Source organism: Leopardus geoffroyi, chromosome C2 (assembly GCF_018350155.1).
Source record: "Leopardus geoffroyi isolate Oge1 chromosome C2, O.geoffroyi_Oge1_pat1.0, whole genome shotgun sequence".
NCBI lineage: Eukaryota > Metazoa > Chordata > Mammalia > Carnivora > Felidae > Leopardus > Leopardus geoffroyi.
The window spans coordinates 129,757,206-129,778,551 of NC_059333.1; the positions used below are offsets into that span (position 1 = coordinate 129,757,206).

Sequence of the window (21,346 nt, forward strand, 5' to 3'; positions counted from 1 at the left end):
GAAACCAAGAACCTAATCTAGTACTTCTTCATCCTGACTACACATTAGAACCCTGGAGGAATGTACTGGGTAGGTTAAATCAGATTCCCTTGGGATTCTAATGTGCAGTCAATCAAGAACCAGGGACCCTTACCCCAGCCTAAAAGAGCACTAGAGCCACAGTGAGGCCAGCGCTGCTTATTCTCATTCCTGAGACTGGCATTTTATGGGAGATGAAGGAAGCAGGATGATTGATGAAACCACATTTGCAAGTTATGTTTAAAACAGAAATGACTGATTCAGTGTTTCTTAAATATTTAGATCCACAGCCTCTCATGCGATTCAAGTTTCATGCAATGTGAATTCTTTGTAATATTTTACCCAATCTATCTTTGATATACCTCTCACTTGTCCTTGCTACTTGGCTTCCAGGGATGTCAGGAAGATTAAGGAGATAATGACTAAAAGGGAGAGAGAATGTGGTTCAGTGAAGTCAAGAGGGTGTGGAAGCCACATACAGACTAAGAGACTGGCATAAAGCTGAAACAACCCTAATCCCAAATCACTTCTTCCCAAGGTAGACTGATGTTCCTTTTCCCCAAGACTGCATTCACAGAGAAAACAGAGGGAGCAGCCATGGCCACAAATTCTGTGTGGGATCAGGGAGGATAAACCAAACTGAAAGGATCTCCTTTCTGTGGGGACCAAAGCCAACTACACAGAGAATCAGGGCAGGAAGATACAATATAAACAACAATTAACCTGGAGATCCACTTCTTTGGAAAATACTGAGTGCTGCTAAGTACTAAGTACTGTGTTAGTAGTAGGGACTGGGACTGGGAATAAAAGCAAATGAGACATGATCCCTGCCCTCAAGGAACTTGCAGTGTAGCAGGGGGAACAAATATCATGTCAAAAAAAAATCACTCTACAGCCAGCTTTGCCCTTATCAGTTGTATAAGACAAATTATTACACTGTATTCTAGAAAATTATAACAACTTAGACCCTGAGACTCAAGAAGGGTAGCACATTTTCTGTCAGTAAAACGGGTATCACACCTATGCTACAAGGTTGTTCTGGGAATGAAATAACACCTCCACAGAGTTTAGAGCACAGAAGTACAAGAAACATGTCCTATCCCTTCAGAGGAAGGAAAAATAACATCTTCTGGAGAGTAGCAGGACAAGGTTTTTGAAGGAGATGGAATATGAGCTAAACTTGCAAGGTTAAGAAGGATTCTGACTAGTAAAGGTAAAAAAGTACAAAGATGCTGAGTGAGGACAATGAGGCAGGAGTTTGAGGGTGAGTACATTAAACCACAGAAGATCTACCACTTGCTGCTTTAAAATTCCTAAACAATGCAATTTGACTATGCGACTCTCCAGCTTCTCAAATGAGATTAGGCCAATGTTCTCATTTTCTGGGGGAGGGAAGGATATTCCGAAGAAAAGACAAAACTGACAGGGAAACAGCAGGCAGAAGTTGGGAGGCAGAGAGATGGAGGCTGGGTTCCCAAGGCTCAATCTTCCCGGATCAAAATAAATGCCTACTAACCATGAGACAGCTGGAATGTCACTGTCTTATAAGTCCAGGCAGCTATCGGACCCAGAATGTTTACATCCCCATTAATGTTTACACGGCACTAGCCAAGTGGCACTGCGTGGTGCCAAAACCAGTGGATACATGGATAGATGTGATCATGCAGCTGGACCCTCAGATCCCTAGGGCTAGCTCTGTAGGCTCATTCTCATCATTTCATTAACTTCACAACAGTAACCACATTGTTTATACCACTGACTCTAAAAATGTGGTTCTCAGACCACCAGCAGTACCAGGAAGTTGTTAGGAATGTAAATTCTCAGGTTCCACCCTAGAGCACTGAATTAGAAACTCTCAAGGTAGGGCCCAGCAATCTATGCTTCAACAAGCCCTCAAGGATGCATGCTGAAGTCTGAGAACCCTTCCTCTGCAAAAGTGAATTTCTGGCTATGGCAGGGTTTTACTCTTTAACTATTACCTTGGATAAATCATTTATATCTTCAAAGGACCAATAAATGAGGAAAGAGGGAATTAGAGCAGAAAGGTCCATTTCCATAGTCTCTTTCAACTGTAACATACTACAATTGATCAGTTCACAAGTGTGCAAATGTTTATATTTCATTAGTTTGAATTGTTGGTGCTGGCATTTGTGGCTCTTGTTGAGAGTATTAGCATAGTATGTTTGAATCCTAATGACTGCTTTGAAAATGTCACCCATCTCCATTATTCAACTTTTTAGGCTAGTAATATTAATGCCATATGAGTAGTAACACCTACATGGGGGGTGGCATGTATTAAAACATGGATTTGTGGTAGAAAAACAACATGACTACAGTGTATTTCCTAGTCTCTGTTGTGGTTATACACTTCAATAAAAATGAGACCTTTCAATGAATTAAAATTATAAACACAAGCTGCCAGAATGAATTTAAATGATTAAATCCTAGAACAACTACTTTTCAAATAAACCTCTACCCAGAATCTAAAAGACTTAACAATGACAGTCAATACTTAAAGGTGAGTCAAATATGTAAGCCATTTGTGCCTTGCAAATCAGCCCAAACCAGGAGTGTAAAATTTAGAGCTCCAAAAATTGAAGAAAATTGAGCTATACCTCAAAGAAATCAGACTGGGGATGAATCAGGATGTTTAAGAACAATTAGCCATCTGTTTTCCAGTGGCGTCCTTCCTCAAGCTATTGATACACACTGACATTTAGATGTAGGATTTGTGAATTAAAATGTAAGTTCTGGGATGGTAGAAATTTTGCCTGTCTTGTCTACTGCTATGCCCTCAGTGCTTAGAATATGGTCAAGCACATAGCAGGTATTCAGTAAATGCATAAATGATCCACAAAATTGATACAGGTGGCACTCTCAAACAGAATTTTCTGTAATGATAAAAAAGTTGTATAAGTTATATTGTCCAATACAGTAGACACTGACTATAGGTGGTACTGAGCACTTAGAATGTTGCTAGTGTAACTTGAGAAAAATGTTTACATTTAAATAGCTATTTAATTGAAAATTATGTAGACACAGTTATAGAGGCTGAGGAAAATGTATGTGGGGGGTGCACAGAAAAACAAGAGTGAGTATATAATGCAGCAAACTGTGTTATTATTTCTGACAGGGAAAGTGGTTCAGATAAAGGCAGATTGGGTGGACAATGCTTCCTGGGCTCCAGATTCTTTCCACTTTCCCTAAAGTCTGTAGCAGCAGCTGTTGAGACAGGGAGGACTGAATTTCAGATTTAAGGAGGAGAGACAACACTCCTCAACCACCAGGGACAAGGTGGTATTGAACCCATGGACACCAACAGCTGATGGAAAGTGACTGCTGTACGGCCAAAGACACCAAGTGTCTACGGAAACAAAAGCAGTGAAGAAGTTGGGATTTCTCTCCTGGCTCAGCTTGCTAGCTGGCTCATGTGTTCATTCAAATATTTTCCAATGCTCCCTAAGTGCCAGGCCCTGTTTTCTTTTCCCTTCTTAGGGGATGTTATCCCAAGCACTGATCCTTGCAATTGAGTCGGACTTTGAGGTTCTTGGGCTTGCCACAAAATAGAGGAAATCTTGGGAAGAAAGGGCTGCCTTGCAAAATGAGATAATTAAATGAGAACCATTTAATCTTAATTGGAAAAAAAAAAAAAAAAGACATGCTCTTTTTTTTCTACCCAAACTAGTGAAAATTGATTGTTGTGTATGTGGCATAAAGCCTAAAATTACAGCATACTATTAGGTGCTGCCTTGACTTTTGGTAAAATCAAGAGGGCCTTGAATGGCCTAACTCCCCACTGGATAAGGTTCCCTAGCAAAGCAACTCTCCTTATCAAAGGTATCAGGCATAGTTCCTGCTTATCCCTGAGTAGAAGGTTTTAGTTCCTAACAAGCAAGTGGAATTATTCAAACAAGCCAATCACATCCTCCCCAGGAATCAGGGGGGACCCCACCCTCTTGATACCACAAACCTGCTTCCCACAACTCCTAGCTATCCATGCTGCTCCTGAGTGCAACTCCCCAGTGGCCCTGTGTGACATGCAGTATGTTTTCACCCCCCCCCCCCCCACCAGCTATGAGTACATGTGACTAATCAACTGCTGTTGATCACATGCATCCTGTGTTGCGTGTTTGGCTCATCCCCTAGGGTGAGTTCCCTCCCTCACCAATGGAGCGAATAGAAAGTCATTAAAACAAGTTCTACATAGAAGCACCTGGGTGCTCAGTTGGTTGAGTGTCAGACTCTTGATTTTGGCTCAGGTCATGATTCCAGGGTTGTGGGATTGAGCCCCATGTCAGGATCCATGCTGAGCATGAAGCCTGCTTAAGATTCTCTCTCTCCCTTCCTCCAACCCTCTCTCCCACTCTGTCAAAAAATTAAAAAAAAATTTAAACCCCCCTCAATTTCTACATATTTTTACAAACTCTTCATAGGTAATTCATCAGTTGTTGCTGGGCCAGATATAATTTATTGATACTTAGGACAATCTCAACCCTTTCAGGGGCATGAAACTTGGAAAAAAACTATATTTCTTAGAGATCCTTATCATCAGATTAGATTTCCATTAGATTATCACTGATTAGAAGCCAGAGCGTGACATTTGAAGGGTGAAAGAAAAGCCATAATTCTCCAGTAGCAGCTATGGGTTAATAGCACTAGACAAAAGACAGAAGGTTTGGTCAGAGACTTCTGAGGGTCCACCAGAGAACCATCTATTTACTTAGGCGCTACAGGCAGCTAAGGCTTTTATTGGCTATTCCCCCATGTCTCCTGCATATCCAATTTCCTAAAATCTGCTATAGCAAATGACTGCACCTTGGTTTATATCCTCTTGGCTTCACCTCTGGTTTCAGCCATGGTTGCACAGTTCCATACAGGCTTCAACTCCATGGTGGCAGCATTCTTCCTCAAGTGCCAGATACACATTTCTATTTTCTGTTCTAGGGTTCCTCTGACATTGCAGATGTCATGGGAGTCGGCTGGGACCACAAAAATGTGGTACGGCTCAGAAATACAGGGAGTTAATATCCATGGGGCAATTCTTGGAAGGCAATGGATAATTCTTCCTACCTTTCATCCCATGGGAGGACAATTCTGGAATGGATTCTATAGGTTTCTAAGTAGGTTCTGCTAGAATCAAGCTCCCATAATGCAATCTCTACAACACACCCCTGTTGGCCATTCCTCTTTGCCTTATTTCTCATTGCTAATCCTGGGATCAGCTCCCAAGTAAACTATCTACTCCTAAGTCCTTGCCTCAAGCTTTACTTTGTGAGGAATCCAAACTAAGAGAGTGGCTTTCCTGACCTTTGCTCCCCCAGCCCTCCAAAGGTTGTATAAGCTTTTGTTTCCCTGTATTAAAATATTTCCTATTCTTCACATTTAGAGTGGCTTCTGTTTTCCTGAACCAACTATAATTAATAGAGTTACACAATATTCCATCACCTAATCATTTTACCTATTACTCTGCAAACAGACATTAAGAGGGGCATCATTATTTTACTTTTGTTATCTTCAGTACTTTGATTACTATGGAAAATATTACTAGTTGTTTTACCAATAGACATTCTTTCAGTACACCTTACTAACAAAACCATATTTGGGTTAACCTGACCCAATATAGCTAACTGTAGACGTGCTGACCATACTGACTCCATCTTTGGTCCTCCATTTTGTTCATGTTAGCTCAGTGATGTCTTTTGGGGCCACATGTTCCGAGCCCCACAGAGATTAATATACATACCTTAGAAATGCCTGCCACGTCTGGGACAGGGGGAGGTTTGTTTTGGCTTCCCATGAATCTATTAGAGATAATATAGTCTTTCCCCTTCCCAATACACAGGTTGTGCCACAAGATCTAATTAAACGGTAGCTGTCAATTAGATGCATGTAAGCCCCATGAGGTGTGTGTAACATCTCATTACAATGCCCTTTGGCATGTCCCCTCACTCTATAAATTATAATCTGTGGACTAAGGTAAGATTTTGTGGAGAATAACTATGCACCTGCTGTGGACTGTCCTCTGCTCAATCCCCCTGTCAGTAAGTTACCCTGAATAAAACTCGGTAAACTGTATGGAGTGGCCTGCTTTGGTTTCCAGTCTCAAAGTGCCTTCTCATTTTGGGAGATACTTTACTGTCTCTCCTGCACCTTCTAACATTGAGCCAAACCTTAATTTTATAGTCTCCATTGAAGTTAGGAGAGACATAGTTCTAACTAATGAGAAACAGAAGTTCACCCTAGAAAAGTTTAAGCTGGCTTCCTTATTTTTTTCTTTTCCCATCTGGAACAATGACATGAAATAAACTTGCCATCCTACATCCACAAGGGACAGTGAGGACAAAAACCACTGCTTGGGAGGCTGATGGTATGATGGAGCTGCCTCAGGAACCCTGAATATTGGTCTCCTCACTTCTTGTTATGTGAGAAAGATAAAGGTCCATTTTGTTAAGCTGCTGTAATGAGTTCTTTTACCCTGCTGAGTGCAATCCCCTTACACTGTCTTCATATTTTTCACTTTGAATCATTTCCTTTGACTTGACTCCTGGAAGGAAACTGCCAGGTCAAGAGAGGTATATACATAAATTTATGATACTAAATGATCTTACAAATGATGCTAAATGATCTTACAAAAGGACTAGATCAATCTACATGGCTACCATCATACTATGACACTATATATTCTGGAAAGGGACACTGTACTTGTTTTGTAATTATCTTGCTAAATAAATTCCATTTCATCACCGGTCTAATATACTATTAGTAAGTTCTAAGCTCATAGGCTACATGGAAAGAAAATGCTCTGTGGAATCCTTACTCATAACAACTGTGAGCAGATTGTCCACTCAATAAAGCAGCACATATTACGATAGCTCTACAATGATTTTTATCACAAGATGACTATTAAAGACAGCCAGCGTGACCTCCTTCAAAGAAAATTTCCCCCACTGTTCCAAACAGAGTACAGTCAAGGGAGACATAGAGATGAAAACACACACAACAATGAGAAGATGACCAGGAGACCAGTGTGGCCAATGGCTTACTAACAGCTAAAGGATCTGCTTCTACCTGCAAAAGATGGAGGGAAAGGTGGAAAAGTCCCTGCATCACTCCAAATTAAAAGATACTGTTAGGGGTGCCTGGCTGATTCAGTCAGAGAAGCATGTGACTCTTTATCTCAGGGTCGTGAGTTCAAGCCCTATGTTGGTTATAAAGATTACTTAAATAAAACTTAAAAAAAATTTTAATGAAAGAACTATTTAATAACAAGAAAAAAAGATGAGCATTTTTATCTGACAGCTCCAGAGCTATTATATAGCCTAAAAGAGATATGAAAGAAACCATGGTAAAGAGATCACAGCAGGGGCACCTGGGTGGCTCAGTCGGTTAAGCGTCCGACTTCGGCTCAGGTCATGATCTCACAGTCCGTGAGTTCGAGCCCTGCGTCGGGCTCTGTGCTGACAGCTCAGAACCTGGAGCCTGCTTCAGATTCTGTGTCTCCCTCTCTCTCTGACCCTCCCCCATTCATGCTCTGTCTCTCTCTGTCTCAAAAATAAATAAACATTAAAAAAAAAAAGAATTTAAAGAGATCACAGCCAAACAGGCGTGCTTATCATGGCTCACCATGCACTATGCCTGTGTAAGCAAAACTCAGCCTCATCTTACATCTGAGCTCATTTTCCCCCTTTATTGGCAACTCTATGAGGAAATATCCTTGGCTAAGTGAATCATCACAACACTGCTTGATGGCAGAGACTCCTGGAATGTCATTCATTCATTCATTCATTCATTCATTCTATTCACTCAATCACTCTTCCTGCATGCCTACTGCCAGCAAGTGGTAACCCCCTGGACTCAAGGAGCTTACCAATCTGGGAGGAAAATGACAAATACAGCAATAATGATAACACAAAGGCACTGCAGGTTAAGAACCACAACAGAAATATGCGATGCTCTAAGAGCTGAGAATAGAATTTCCTTTAGATGGGATGAATGGAATATCCCGCAGGACCTGATGGCAGCCCAGCAGAACCTCAAAGGGTGGGTAGGAGGTCAAGAGGACTATTTAGATGAAAAAGCAATAAATGTGATGCATAGGGCCTAAGTTAGGAAATCTTGGATTTTGTCCCAGTTTGTCTTTTAGATCTTATATGTTACTTAAATTTTGTGAGCCTTGGTTTGCTTACCTATAAAATAGGAAACAGTATCACCCTTCAGAGTTGGTTATTGCATATATTAAATTAGGTAATACATGTGGAAGTATGTTATAAATTATAAAGAGATAGAAATGTAATTAGTGGTCTACTTTTACAATTGTTTTCATTATTCTTTCATATATTGCAAACAGGACAAAAAAGTTCAAATATGGGAAAGTTCAGGGCATAATTGGGACAAGTTTTTCTTTCCAGGCATAAGACATTATGATTTATGTAGTAGACTGTTAAACAATTGTGCATTACCTGTTTGTTCTTTGACACACAGACACGCATAGACACACAAACATACCCAGCGTCAGTTCCCTGAGGTCAGGTGCTGGATTTTACTATGTAAGTGTTGCATGGTAACTGTTATACCATGTTCAAACAAGTTCTTTCAAGTCAAATTTTATATTCTTATGATTTGGGCTATATATATATATTTTTAATGTTTATTTATTTCCAAAAGAGAGACAGAGCATGAGTGGAGGAGGGGCAGAGAGACAGAAAGAGAGAGAGAGAAAGAGAGAGAGAGAGAGACAGAATCCGAAGCAGGCTCCAGACTCTGAGCTGGCAGCACAGAGCCCGATGTGGGGTTTGAACCCACAAACCACGAGATCATGACCTGAGCTGAAGTCGAACGCTCGACTGAGCCACCCAGGTGCCCCTGGGCTATATTTTTAAAATGCTAATTCCAGCATAGTTAACATATAGTACTATATTAGTTTCAGGTGTCCTATATAGTGATCTAACAGGTCCATACGTTACTCAGTGCTCATCAGGAGAAGTGCACTCCTACCTAATCCCCTTCACTTATTTCACCCACCTCCCCTCTGGAAACCATCTATTTGCTCTCTGCAGTTGAGTCTATTTCTTGGTTTGTCTCTTTGTTTTCCTTTGTTCATTTGTTTTTTTTTCTTAAATTCCACATATGAATGAAATCATATGATATTTGTCTCTGACTGGTTTATTCCATTTAGCATTATATTGTCTAGATCCATCTATGTTGTTGCAAATGGCAAGATTTCATTCTTTTCTATGGCTGAATAATATTCCATTGTGTATGTATGTCTGTACGTGTGTGTGTGTGTGTATCTCACATCCTCTTTATCTGTTCATCAATCAATGGACATTTGGGTTGCTTCCATAGCTGGCTACTGTAAGTAATGCTGCAATAAACATAGGGGTGCATGCATCCCTTTGAAATAGCGTTTCTGTATTCTTTGGGTAAATATCCAATAGTGCAATTACTGGGTCACATAGTGTAGTTTTATTTTTATTATTATTATTTTTTGAAGTACCTCCATCCTTTCTTCAACAGTGGCTGCACCACTTTGCATTGTTATCAACAGTGCACGAGGGTTCCTTTTTCCCTACATCTTCACCAACGCTTGTTGTTTCTTCAGTTTTTTATTTTAGACATTTTGACAGATATAAGGTGATATTTCATTTGATTTGAATGTCCTTGATGATGAGTGATCATTTCAATAGATGCAGAAAAAGCATTTGACACAATGCAACAACCACTCATGATTTAAAAGAAAAAAACAAATGCTCAACAAAGTACATTTAGAGGGAACATACCTCAAAATAGTAAAGGCCTTAAATGAAAAACCCATGGCTAACATCATACTTAAAAGGAAAAAATTGAAAGCTTTTCCTGTAAGGTCAGGAAAAAGAGAAGGATGTCCATTCTTACCACTTTTATTTAACACAGCACTGGAAGTCCTACCCACAGCAATCAGACAGTGAGAAGGAATTACAGGCATTCAAACTGGTAAGGAAGCAGTAAAATTTTCATTATTTGCAGATGACACGATACTATATATAGAAAACCCTGAAGACTCCACCAAAATCAACTAGAAGTGATAAATGAATTCAGTAAAGTCACAGGATACAAAATTAATGTACAGAAATCCATTGTATTTCTATACACTAATAATGAAGCAGAAAGAGAAATTAAGCAAACAATCCCATTTACAAGTGAACCAAAAAAACAAAACAAAAACAAAACAAAACAATACCCAGTAATAAATTTAACCAAGTAGGTAAAAGACCTATACTCTGAAAATTAGAAAACATTGATGAAAGACAGTAAAGACGATTTGGGCTATATTAAGTAGGATTAAAGATGTTCCAATTTCATGAGATTGAATATATAACCAGAAAGGAAATCTAAAGCCTTTAATGTAAAAAAGCAGTTCTGCATCAGAAAGGAAGTTGGTACTAACCCACATTTTGATCCTCACCACACCTAGGTAGACTTTCTACCTAGTAAGGATGGGGAAACTTGGAAAAAGAGAATTAGCTTCCCTGCTGATTAGAAAAGTAAATTATGGGATTTAATAATGGCAAATATATCATTGGGCTTTACTTCCTTTTATGATGCTGATAAGTTTGAATATTCAGGAAGTTGGTTTAAAAAATACAGCAGAAAAGACTATTTTTCTTTGTCTAGTTTGGAATGAGTGTAGTCACTAGAGAAGAAGCTTAATTTGAAATGTTATTATTAATAAATGCAGAAATCTGCCCACAGCAAAACTGGCATGAAAATGCTCTAGGAAAGTCAGGATTTCAAGGAAGTGTCCAGTGAAATTACTTACATTACTAATTCATGGCAAAAAAGGTGAGCTTAAATTAAGTAGAGGTTGATATGATTTAAGAATTAATGTTCCTACTCTTCCTAAGTATTTGTATTTAACTGCAACTTATAATAAAATGTTTTATAAATATGATAGATCTAGTTAATGCTTGTATTTAGGGAGTTTAATAGTAAGCCCAATTTTTATATAAAAAGCTTAATTATGTGGAAAAAAAATATGCCCATCTCTTTACTTCAGTTGATTAGTAATCCAGAAATAGACCTAATGGTGTATCTAAGGCCCTACCATTCATGCAGGCACTATATAGGTTTAAGCTATAGGTACCAGCACAGGAAATTAACATTTACTATGCAGTGAATGTGTGCTCAGTGACATGCTAGATGGGACCTTTTCATTGGTGGCTTCACATCATTAAATAGTTATTAGTGTCCTTGCTTTTTTTGGAGCACTCAGAAAGTCATAAGGATAGCTCATAGCAGAGTCATGATTCTAATTAAGGACTGCTAAAGCCCACTGTCTTTGGATCAAAACCATGCTGCTCTCTTTTAGGTATAAACATATACTCAATTCTTATTAATTAGCTTCAAAAACCCAAACCCACCAAATCCCTACATCATCAATAGTCACAAAGGCTCCTAATAAATGCTTTTCTTTAATTCTGATGATTTATTTCTTTTGGCCCTCTACAAAGTGGTCAAAAGGTGTATCTTTTCTCTTTTTTATTTTTTAAAAAATTGAGGAATAAAAGTAACTTTAAAAAACTATTTTTATGTTTAATGACAAAATTCTACCTCCTCTTTAGCCCCTCCCCCCTACACACATTGGGAGATTAGATCCATACGTTTTATTTCCTTTGTGATAAGAAATATTAATTTGCAAAACAATGTTAAGATCCTTCCCAGAGCCCTGTCTCCCAAATCAAGAATGCACTATGTCCTAGACTAAGTAACACATCAGGTAGATTCCTGAAAAAGTCCTCTCACCAATTTTCTGCTACAGCCACTGACTTCTTTTTCTGAAATCACACACATATATGGTGTAAACTTCCTTTTCAAAAATCCGTTCGTGCTTCCTTTTGTCTGATATTTCACATTTCCTCAGCATGTTCCCATGGCATCTTGTATTGCTTTCCAACACATTCTTTCTTCTTGTCAAGCTGATGTTCTTACCTACATCTTTCCATGAACACTCACACACGAACTTCATGCTGCCCTTTTCCACTTCAATATTAATCCCCTACAGGGAATGTCTTCTTTACTTTATTCTAGCAATTCAAACATAATTGCTTCAAGACTTACTTTCTCCAAAATTCTCTCCTGCTATAATTCCTCCTTCACCTACATCTCTCAACAATCACACATCTATTCCTCACCAAATTAAAAAGTCCTAGAGTTGTGGGGCACCTGGGTGGTTCAGCTGATTAAGTGTCCATCTCTTGATTTTGGCTCAGGTCATCTCACAATTCAGTTCCTGGGTTCAAGCCCCACATTGTCTGCACAGAGCCTGCTTGAAATTCTCTCTCTCGGGGCACCTGGGTGGCGCAGTCGGTTAAGCGTCCGACTTCAGCCAGGTCACGATCTCGCGGTCCGCGAGTTCGAGCCCCGCGTCGGGCTCTGGGCTGATGGCTCAGAGCCTGGAGCCTGTTTCCGATTTTGTGTCTCCCTCTCTCTCTGCCCCTCCCCCGTTCATGCTCTGTCTCTCTCTGTCACAAAAATAAATAAACGTTGAAAAAAAAAATTTAAAAAAAAAAAAAAAGAAATTCTCTCTCTCTACCCCTGCCTTTATGTGCACGTGTGTGCTCTCTCTCAAAATAAAAATAAATAAAACTTAAAAAAAAAAAAAAGGCCTAGAGTTTTTAAGAAGCTTCAAAGGGGAAATATTTACATCTCATCACAATACAGGAGTCCTCTTTGCAACACTGAAAACTAGCCAAAATAGAAATAAAGATGGGGGGAGGGGAGGGTTGTTTCCATGGTGAAACTGAAGAGAAGAAATTCATGCTATGAAACAGGGAAGGTTAAACAAAAATTATTAAAAAGGGTATATACGCTCTTCTTTTAATCTCAAACTTTCCTAAGGCTCCAAGGAGAATGTAATTTGCCTCTGAGAAAGGTAAACTGAGTTACCATTATTAATTGGCTTAACTCCGGTCAACTAAACAAACATCAAGGATATGTAAAAATTTCTAAAACTTGTGTTATTTCTTCAAATCTTGCTTTAGGAGCACCTGGGTGGCTCAGCTGGTTGAGTGTCCGACTTCGGCTTAGGTCATGATCTTGCAGTTTGTGACTTTGAGCCCTTATTGGGCTGGCTGCTATCAGCACAAAGCCTGCTTCAGATCTTCTGTGCACCTCTCTCTGCTCCTTTTCTGCTTGTGCTCTCTCAAAAATAAAGTAAATCTTAAAAAAAAAAAAAAGTAAATCTTGCTTTAAATTTAGGATGTTATTGGGGTGTGTGGGTAGCACAGTCGGTTGAGCATCCAAATTCAGCTCAGGTCATGATCTTACAGTTTGGAAGTTCAAGCCCCGAGTTGGGTTCTGTGCTGAGAGCTCAGAGCCTGAAGCCTGCTTCAGATTCTGTGTCTCCCTCTCTCTCTGACCGTCCCTGCTTTGCGTGCTCTCTTGAAAATAAAAATAAACATTAAGAATTTTTTTTAAACAAATTTAGGATGCTACTTAAATGCACAAAACCAATGTACTATTAAGTGTTATACTTCGTTTTTAATCAAGAGTTATATTTTTGTAGAAGCATTAGAGAGAGGCATTAAAATCTTGCTAAAAGTTTACTACCTACTTGTAGCCTACATTAGCTACATAGCCAAGCCTGTCTGGTTGGACCCTGAGACCAGAGCCTGCCATCTAGTGGCAACCAACTCAAATTACAGGTAAAAAATTTGAAGGAGACATTCTAGAAGGAAATACAGATTAACTGTCAATATTGAAACTAAGACTAAAATTCTATGAATGATACATAGTTCAGAATGTGATGTGGCAACTTTTTCATTACTTCCCCCCCCTTAGCAGACTTTTTTGGACATTTCCCCCCAAATGTTCCCTCCAAATTTTAATACCATAGTTATACTGTGTATTTGTTTATGTAGTGATTATATGTTTTTTGTTGTTTTGAGAGAGAGAGAGGGAGGCTGGGAGTGAGAGGGGGAGGGAGGGACAGAGGGAGGGAGGGAGGGAGAGAGAGAGAGAGAGAGAGAGAGAGAGAGAGAGAGAGAATACCAAGCAGGCTCCATGCTCAGCGCAGAGCCCAACATGTGGCTCAATCCCATGACCCTGGGATTATGACCTGAGCCAAAATGAAAAGTCAGACACTCAACCGACTGAGTTGTCCTATTCCCATGTTCTATACAAAACAAGAGTCAGTGCAAGATTTACTATCTTCATTTAATGCAGGGTTGAGGATGACTAAAGAAATTTTAAGTTAAAAGTTAATTTAAGGGGTGCCTGGGTGGCTCAGTCGGTTAAGCATCTGACTCTTGGTTTCAGCTCAGGTCATGATCTCATAGGTTCATGAGGTGGAGCCCCAGACTGGGCTCTGTACTGACAGCAGGATGCCTGTTTGGAATTCTCTCTCTCCCTCTCTCTCTGCCCCTCCTGTGCTATCTTTAAATAAATAAATAAACTTTAAAAAGTTAAATTAAATTATTGGTATCAGGAATGGAGTGTTCCTGTAACAACAAAAAGCACTCAAATATAGGGCATTAACTTGGGGTCAGGCAATAGTGCTGTATGGAAACTCTTAGCAGAGCCTGGGAGAGTAGCAATCCATTTTGCAGTAGGAAAGCATTTTGTTTTAAGTTTACTTATTTTGAGAGAGAGAGAGAGAGCACACGAGCGTGAGCATGAGATGGGGAGGTCAGAGAGAGGGAGAGAATCCCAAGCAGGCTCCACTCTGTCAGCGCACAGCCTGACATGGGGCTAGAACCCATGAACAATGAGATCATGACCTGGGATGAAACCAAGAGTGGGACATTTAACCAACTGAGCCACCCAGGTGCCTCAGGAAAACATTTTTTAAAAACTGTCACCTGTGACAATTTAGGATACAAATAATGCATCTGATAAGCTTGTTGCTTTAGGTGAAAAAGGTGAAAAATGGGATGCTAATAGCATCCTTTGACTGCTGTTGGTTGCATCTGACAACTGTACCATGAAAAAAGATGATTAAAGAAATGGACAGTTTATAAGCAGAAATGAAAGGGACTAAGAGTTCAGAAATTCCAAGTCTTGTAGGATTAGAAGAGCCAACTTCTTTACCCATACTGTAACACAAGAAAACTGAGGAAACCTTTGAACAATTCAGGTCAAGGACCAAATTAAAGGTGTGGCTTTATAACCTTTTAAAAAACCACTGAATGGTTTAAGGTGGTCCCCAACTGGACAACATGACCCAGGAAAAAGAAAAAGGGGGTACCTCTCCCCCTAAGAAGTTCAAGGTACTTAAGATTAAGTCTAGAAAGAGAAGAAGGATTTCCTTCCCTGCCCAGACTTGGTGATGTGATTTGTCTGGCTAATGAAATGTGAGCAGGAGTGATGCATGTCAATCCTGGACTGAAGCTTTAATGGCCACTGCTCCATTAACAGGATGGAATTATTTTCTTACTACCACAAAACTGGCAGTGTTCCAGAGGCTATATCATTAGCCTAGGTCTTAGTAAAGATGAGTAAGCAAAGCTACAGCCCATCCTTGTTGGCATGTAGCATGAGGGAAAAATAAACTTGTGATTGTCATCTACTGCTATTTTGTGGTAGTTTGCTACCACAGCATAAATCAAGCACTCTGAAAAATAGAGGGACTTTTAAAAACATTTCTCAAAACTTCAAAGGAGAAGATGCCTATTTCATATAAGAGAGGTGAAAATTTACTCCAAACAAAGGTAGCGACCAGTGAAGGAGAAAACCTTGATGAATTTAAAACCTAGTTATTAAAGTTCTGTTGGGGATTATACTTTGTAAAAGCTGATCCCCTTTTGATTTTGCCTTCTCACCTCCATTTTTCTAAAAGAACAATCTGAATGGCTGTCTCCCTTAAAGTACCCACCCCCCATACTGAAATTTTATTCACAGTGGTACTACTCAAAAACACATTATGTAACTTCCTCCAAATAATTCTAAATGAAAATTTTAATATTTTGATCAAGAATAAAAATCAACTATATTGGCATATTTAGGATTTTTGTTTGTTTGTTTGTTTGCAATGAACCACCAGAACTGTTTAACTGAAATACCAGATCAGTCAACTCTGATAGATCATGATATACTTAGCACCAATGGTTATAGAATGTTGTATTGAACTCTTAGTTTAGATCCTCATATAGAAGTGACTGCCTCTAATGATATCCACTGTCAATCAATGATCTTTATTCACAAGAGCAAGGAAGATGGCACATACTATGCTCAAACAGCCAGCACGGTGCCTGGCACAGAGCATGTGATCAGTAAGTGCCAGGTCTCATCTCATACCCAGATTCCTCCTTGCTTCTTTATTGAAGAGATCTGGCTGATCAGACTTACTGACGTTTTAAGGTTTTAAAACAAAAATGGCAGATGATTTCTCAACAGCAAAGCTTTTAGAGCTCAGTTTTCTAGACCAGGGTGACAAGCATCTCTTATAGGGCTGGCTCCACTGTCTTAACAGGTTTAATGAAAAGAGAAGGAGAAATTATCAGGAAAAGAACATAGTAACATCCAATAAAGATTAATTTAATTGGCTCCTCTCTCCCCCCATTTTTGAACATCTGGTAATATTCAGAGAAATGCATATGTCCTATTCTTTTACCCTTGAGATACCTCTGGAATAAAAAGGTCACTGTTCCTGAGTAGTAAAATGATGTCTGATATGGTTTAAGTTCTGCTTCTTTCCCTGATATAAAGTCAGGGTTGACATATTAAAAGTCCTAAAAGCCTTCACCCTGGACATTAGCCCTTTGGCCCAGATGCTCTAACAACACCCTGCTGCCAAAAATCATTCCCGTTTTCTCAAAATTGCAATCTTTAAGGTTAAAGAAAAAAATAGTTTCTTCTTCACATGATATCCAGTTAAAAGTAGAGATCACTGTTGCCATGGAAATGGGATTTTTCTTGCAGTACTGGCCTTCTGTTGGCAGATAAAGCCAGTACTATAATCAATAAGTAGTACTTCATTTTCCACACCCCTCCTGGGGTATGGGATTTTGAGCAAAAGCATACAGAACCATATTTGATGGACCCTAAATATCCATGGGTAGAAACCTCTCCTGTGAAATACCAGCTTTTCCAACAAAATGCCAATCTATGCCTTTACCATGCTCTGCTGAAGAATTCACTAAAATTGCTGTAGAAGTATACAGGCCTATCTTTGACTCCTATTAGTTTCCTGTAAGTTTCTTTACTTTTTTTGGCCTTATCTACAAGTCCTTCACTTGTCTGAATTGCTTCTTAATAAAGAACCAACTTGAGTTTAGAACTGCTTAGACCCTGAGTTTTGGAATAAGGTCAAGGGGCATAAATGAATCTTTCTAGAACATTGTGTCTCAAACAATAATCTGTTACTACAATCATGGTGTCACTTTATTCCATTATCATTTAACCTAAAATCTCTCTGGTTTTTCTTTTCATCATCTGGTCATCTTGAAGCTCTGTAATTTTCTCTTCTACACACAGGAACAGCTTGATAGAGAAGATCATTTAAAGCTTTTCCTAAAATAATAGATGAATGGATGATATCGCTTCTTCCCCTGAGTATATATGAAACAGTCAGCATCCACTCCCTGTAGAATTCCACTTTAAAAATACAGGGATTCAAGCAGAGTCTATATTTACACATTTTTACCCCTGACAGTAGAAAAGTCATCGTCTATGCGTAAAGGTCACTTCCTTTCAGAGAAAAGCAAATGGAATAAAAAAGTATCAAAAGGATGCCTAACCACTAGATCAAACTAAATGCCTTGGTGTCATCACAGGTAGACCACCCTAAGACAAGGACTGTGTGCACAGGTATGGGTAGCAAGAGGAAAGGGAACCAAGGCAGAGTCAGTACTATGTGTCACCAAACTCATTCTTCCTTCTGCAGATTACAGTGCTAAACTACATTTCCAAAGCTCTCCTGCAGTTAAGTAAAACCACTTGATTGAATTCTAGTCTAAAACCTGCAAACAGACCCACCTATCTCTATTCTGCATGACCTTACATTCTCTTTCTGACTTCCTTCGCAGGTAGATACAAAGAATCCAGTGGAGGGAGGCTGAATGTGAGAAGATGACCAATTCACACTATAGAGAAATTCTAGGTCCCCAAATTACTATATAGTTCAGGACCCTTCACCTCACCTCCTGCTAATCTACACTAAATCAGGATGTGAGTGATAAATTTTTATCATGTCAAACCACTGAGAATCTGACTTTTTGTTAAAACAACAACCACTACCTACTCTAAAGCAGAAAGCTAAATGGATCCTGAAATGATTCCTTCTGTATGTTCAGCCTACCTTAAAGAGCCAAAACCTTTAGAGCCAACTAAACTTACACAATTAGGATTTTGAGGGGTCTCTTGGTTATTGATCCTCTGAATTTATGTGCCAAGAAGCAGTATTAACAGTGAAAACTTAAAATTGATGGCCAAAAACATAAATAAGAATTATCCCTTCCCTCACTTCCCCATACCCTCATGTCTGAAAACAAAAAGAATAGAAGAAACCATCTCTAAAAGCTGGAACTCATAAATGTCATTTCAGGGTAGAGAAAGAGGACAAGGCAAGGAGAAATGACCATCTCTAACATCTAATCTCTTTCAGATTATTTACTCATCATTTATATGAGGAGATTATCCTCCTACTATACCACTTTTCATTTTGCAAATGTGTAGTATGCAGACTTCTCTGGTTCAATGAGAAAGGTTTCCAAGAAAATTAAATGTCAAGGCTGCTTGGCTTATTGGTTTTGTTCTATATAAATTCCCTTTTTAATTCAGCTTTGAATAATAACATTCCTCAGTGTCAATGTGACAAACCGGCTTCAATCTTAATGGAGTGTGAGAATCAAGAAAGGAGGTGAGGACTAGCCATGGTTCTCATTTTAGCAGATTAGACAGAGAGAATTAAGTCTAAAGACAGCTTTTAATGGCTCCAAGAAAAAGTGGCACATGAGCCTTCAGAATTTTTTTAAGCCTACAGATTATTTGTTCCTGTCTTCTTCCTTTTCCAGAGATTGGTGCCCTGATAAATGTAAAACTTAAAGTAAGCTATAACACTCTCCTGAATGTGAATAGGAAATTGCTAGGAAAGCCAAATTGTCCTGTTAGAGCACCCTCAAGACCACTACTTACTGAGCTGGTGACAGCCCTGGGAGACATAGGCCCAAAGTTCTTCTCCTGACCCTTCAATCCTTCAGTAGCTCGTATGACACCATTCTGTTACAGAATTTCCAACATTGGAGGTGGGCAGTGGTGGTTGATGGTGAAGATCCACTTAAGTGAGGATCCAATATTTACTCAAAAAAGATTTTTATCTTGGGGCACCTGGGTGGCTAAGTCGGTTAAGCGTCCAACTTTGGCTCAGGTCATGATCTCGCAGTTTGTGGGTTTGAGCCCCATGTCGGGCTCTGTGCTGACAGCTCAGAGCCTAGAGCCTGCTTCAGATTCTGTGTCTCCCTCCCTCCCGCCACCTCTCTCTGCCCCTTCCCCACTCATGCTCTGTCTCTCTCTCAGAAATAAACATTAATAAAAAAGATTTTAATCCTTTTTGACACCTTTTTCACTTTACATATATAAAGAAATAAAACAGAAGTTAAGAGAATAGCTTACGTGCATCTTATTAGTCCAGGCTCTCAGAAATAAAATTTTAGTCTATGTAATTTGCATATGCAGGGCACACATAAGCATGTGATCTCAAAATTCTTTCCTATTAGAATGAAAAAGTGTTATAACTGTGAAAAGCTTAGAATAAAACATAGTGCAATTCCTTCACATTACATGTGAGACGACAGCCCAGAAAGGTTAACTGACTTGTCTGCCCAAGGTCTTGTTCTCTGATATGATGAAGTGATTTGATATGACAGAACATGCACATACACACACCGAGGAGAAATTATATACTAATTTGTATGTTAAACCTTCAGATGTCTGGAACCAATATGATATTTAAAATATCATATCCTCAAAGTAGGCATCATCCAACAAAATTATTCTTAAAGACTTGAAACCTAGGATTAGAAAAGCTGTTGCCAACCTTGTTGCCAAGATTTTATCAAAAGGAAACTTAGATTGGGGAGACTTTTTTCCTTATATGCTCTTTCCAGGGATAATTGCACAGATCAATGGAGGACATATTTTCCACGATTTGTCACAATATGCTCTCAACTGATATTTCTGTTTCTACTCACAAATAGGATAGACTAAGTTTTAAACTGAGTCTTGATTTCTAAGCCTTTTCAGAGTATTAAAAATTGACCCAGCACAGTGGTTGATGCTATGCATTTTAAAATGATTTTAGGGGGCGCCTGGGTGGCGCAGTCGGTTAAGCGTCCGACTTCAGCCAGGTCACGATCTCGCGGTCTGTGAGTTCGAGCCCCGTGTCAGGCTCTGGGCTGATGGCTCAGAGCCTGGAGCCGGTTTTGATTCTGTGTCTCCCTCTCTCTCTGCCCCTCCCCCGTTCATGCTCTGTCTCTCTCTGTCCCAAAAATAAATAAACGTTGAAAAAAAAAATTTTTTTTTAAAAAATAAAATGATTTTAGGGGTGCCTGGGTGGCTCAGTTAGTTGAGTGTCTAACTCTTGACTTGATTTCGGCAGGTCATGATCCCAGGGTTGTGGGATTAAGCCCCACGTCGGGCTCCACGCTATGAAGCCTGTTTAGGATTCTCTCTCCCCTCTGTCCCTCTCCCCTGCTTATGCATGTTCTCTCTAAAATTAAAAAAAAAAAATCATTTTATATGACATGGCTCTGCAGGCGTGGTCAGACCTAGGACAGTAAGGAATTAGTTACAAGTTATATTTACAATAGGAAGAGAACAGTAGGATTAATTCAAATGGTTGGGGGAAGTTAACCAACTCTTTTTACCACCAATGTTTGGAAAGTAAGATTCAGAAATATGCTACTAATGGATCACAAACACTGTGAAGCAACCCTTAATAGTTCCTATTGAAGTGAACAGTGTTGGCTCTGGCGAAAATATCAAAATTAAAGCAAAAAAACGGCTTATTACTCTTGATCCTCCAAGCTGAGAAGGATGTCAGCCGTGTTCTGGAATCTGCATCCTCTGACAGAATGAAAAGGTCTTTAATTCATTTGCTAAACATAGTGGAGGCAGCTGCTTATTCCTAGATCAAAGTTTTTCTATAGCTGCAGAAGTCAACAAACACTCACAGTTCTGCCTCCTATGCCATGGCCAGGAGTCAGCCTGTAGGATCTTTAGCTCTGCAAATGAAAAGGGAAATACACACACACATGGGTAGAATGTCAAGGAAGAGTGTACCAACTCTCCTTTCCACCTGTTCCACTTCAGGTTCAGGTGGCCGCAGGGAGTAGGAATTGGGTTACTGCATATA

General features: G+C 39.4%; 1 protein-coding gene across 4 annotated transcripts in view; it reads right to left on the reverse strand.

The window, feature by feature from the left end:
• The window catches only part of TMEM108 (transmembrane protein 108), a 364,474-nt gene that overhangs the window by 184,112 nt on the left and 159,016 nt on the right, over positions 1–21,346 (reverse strand). The gene's annotated exons all lie outside the window — the stretch shown is intronic.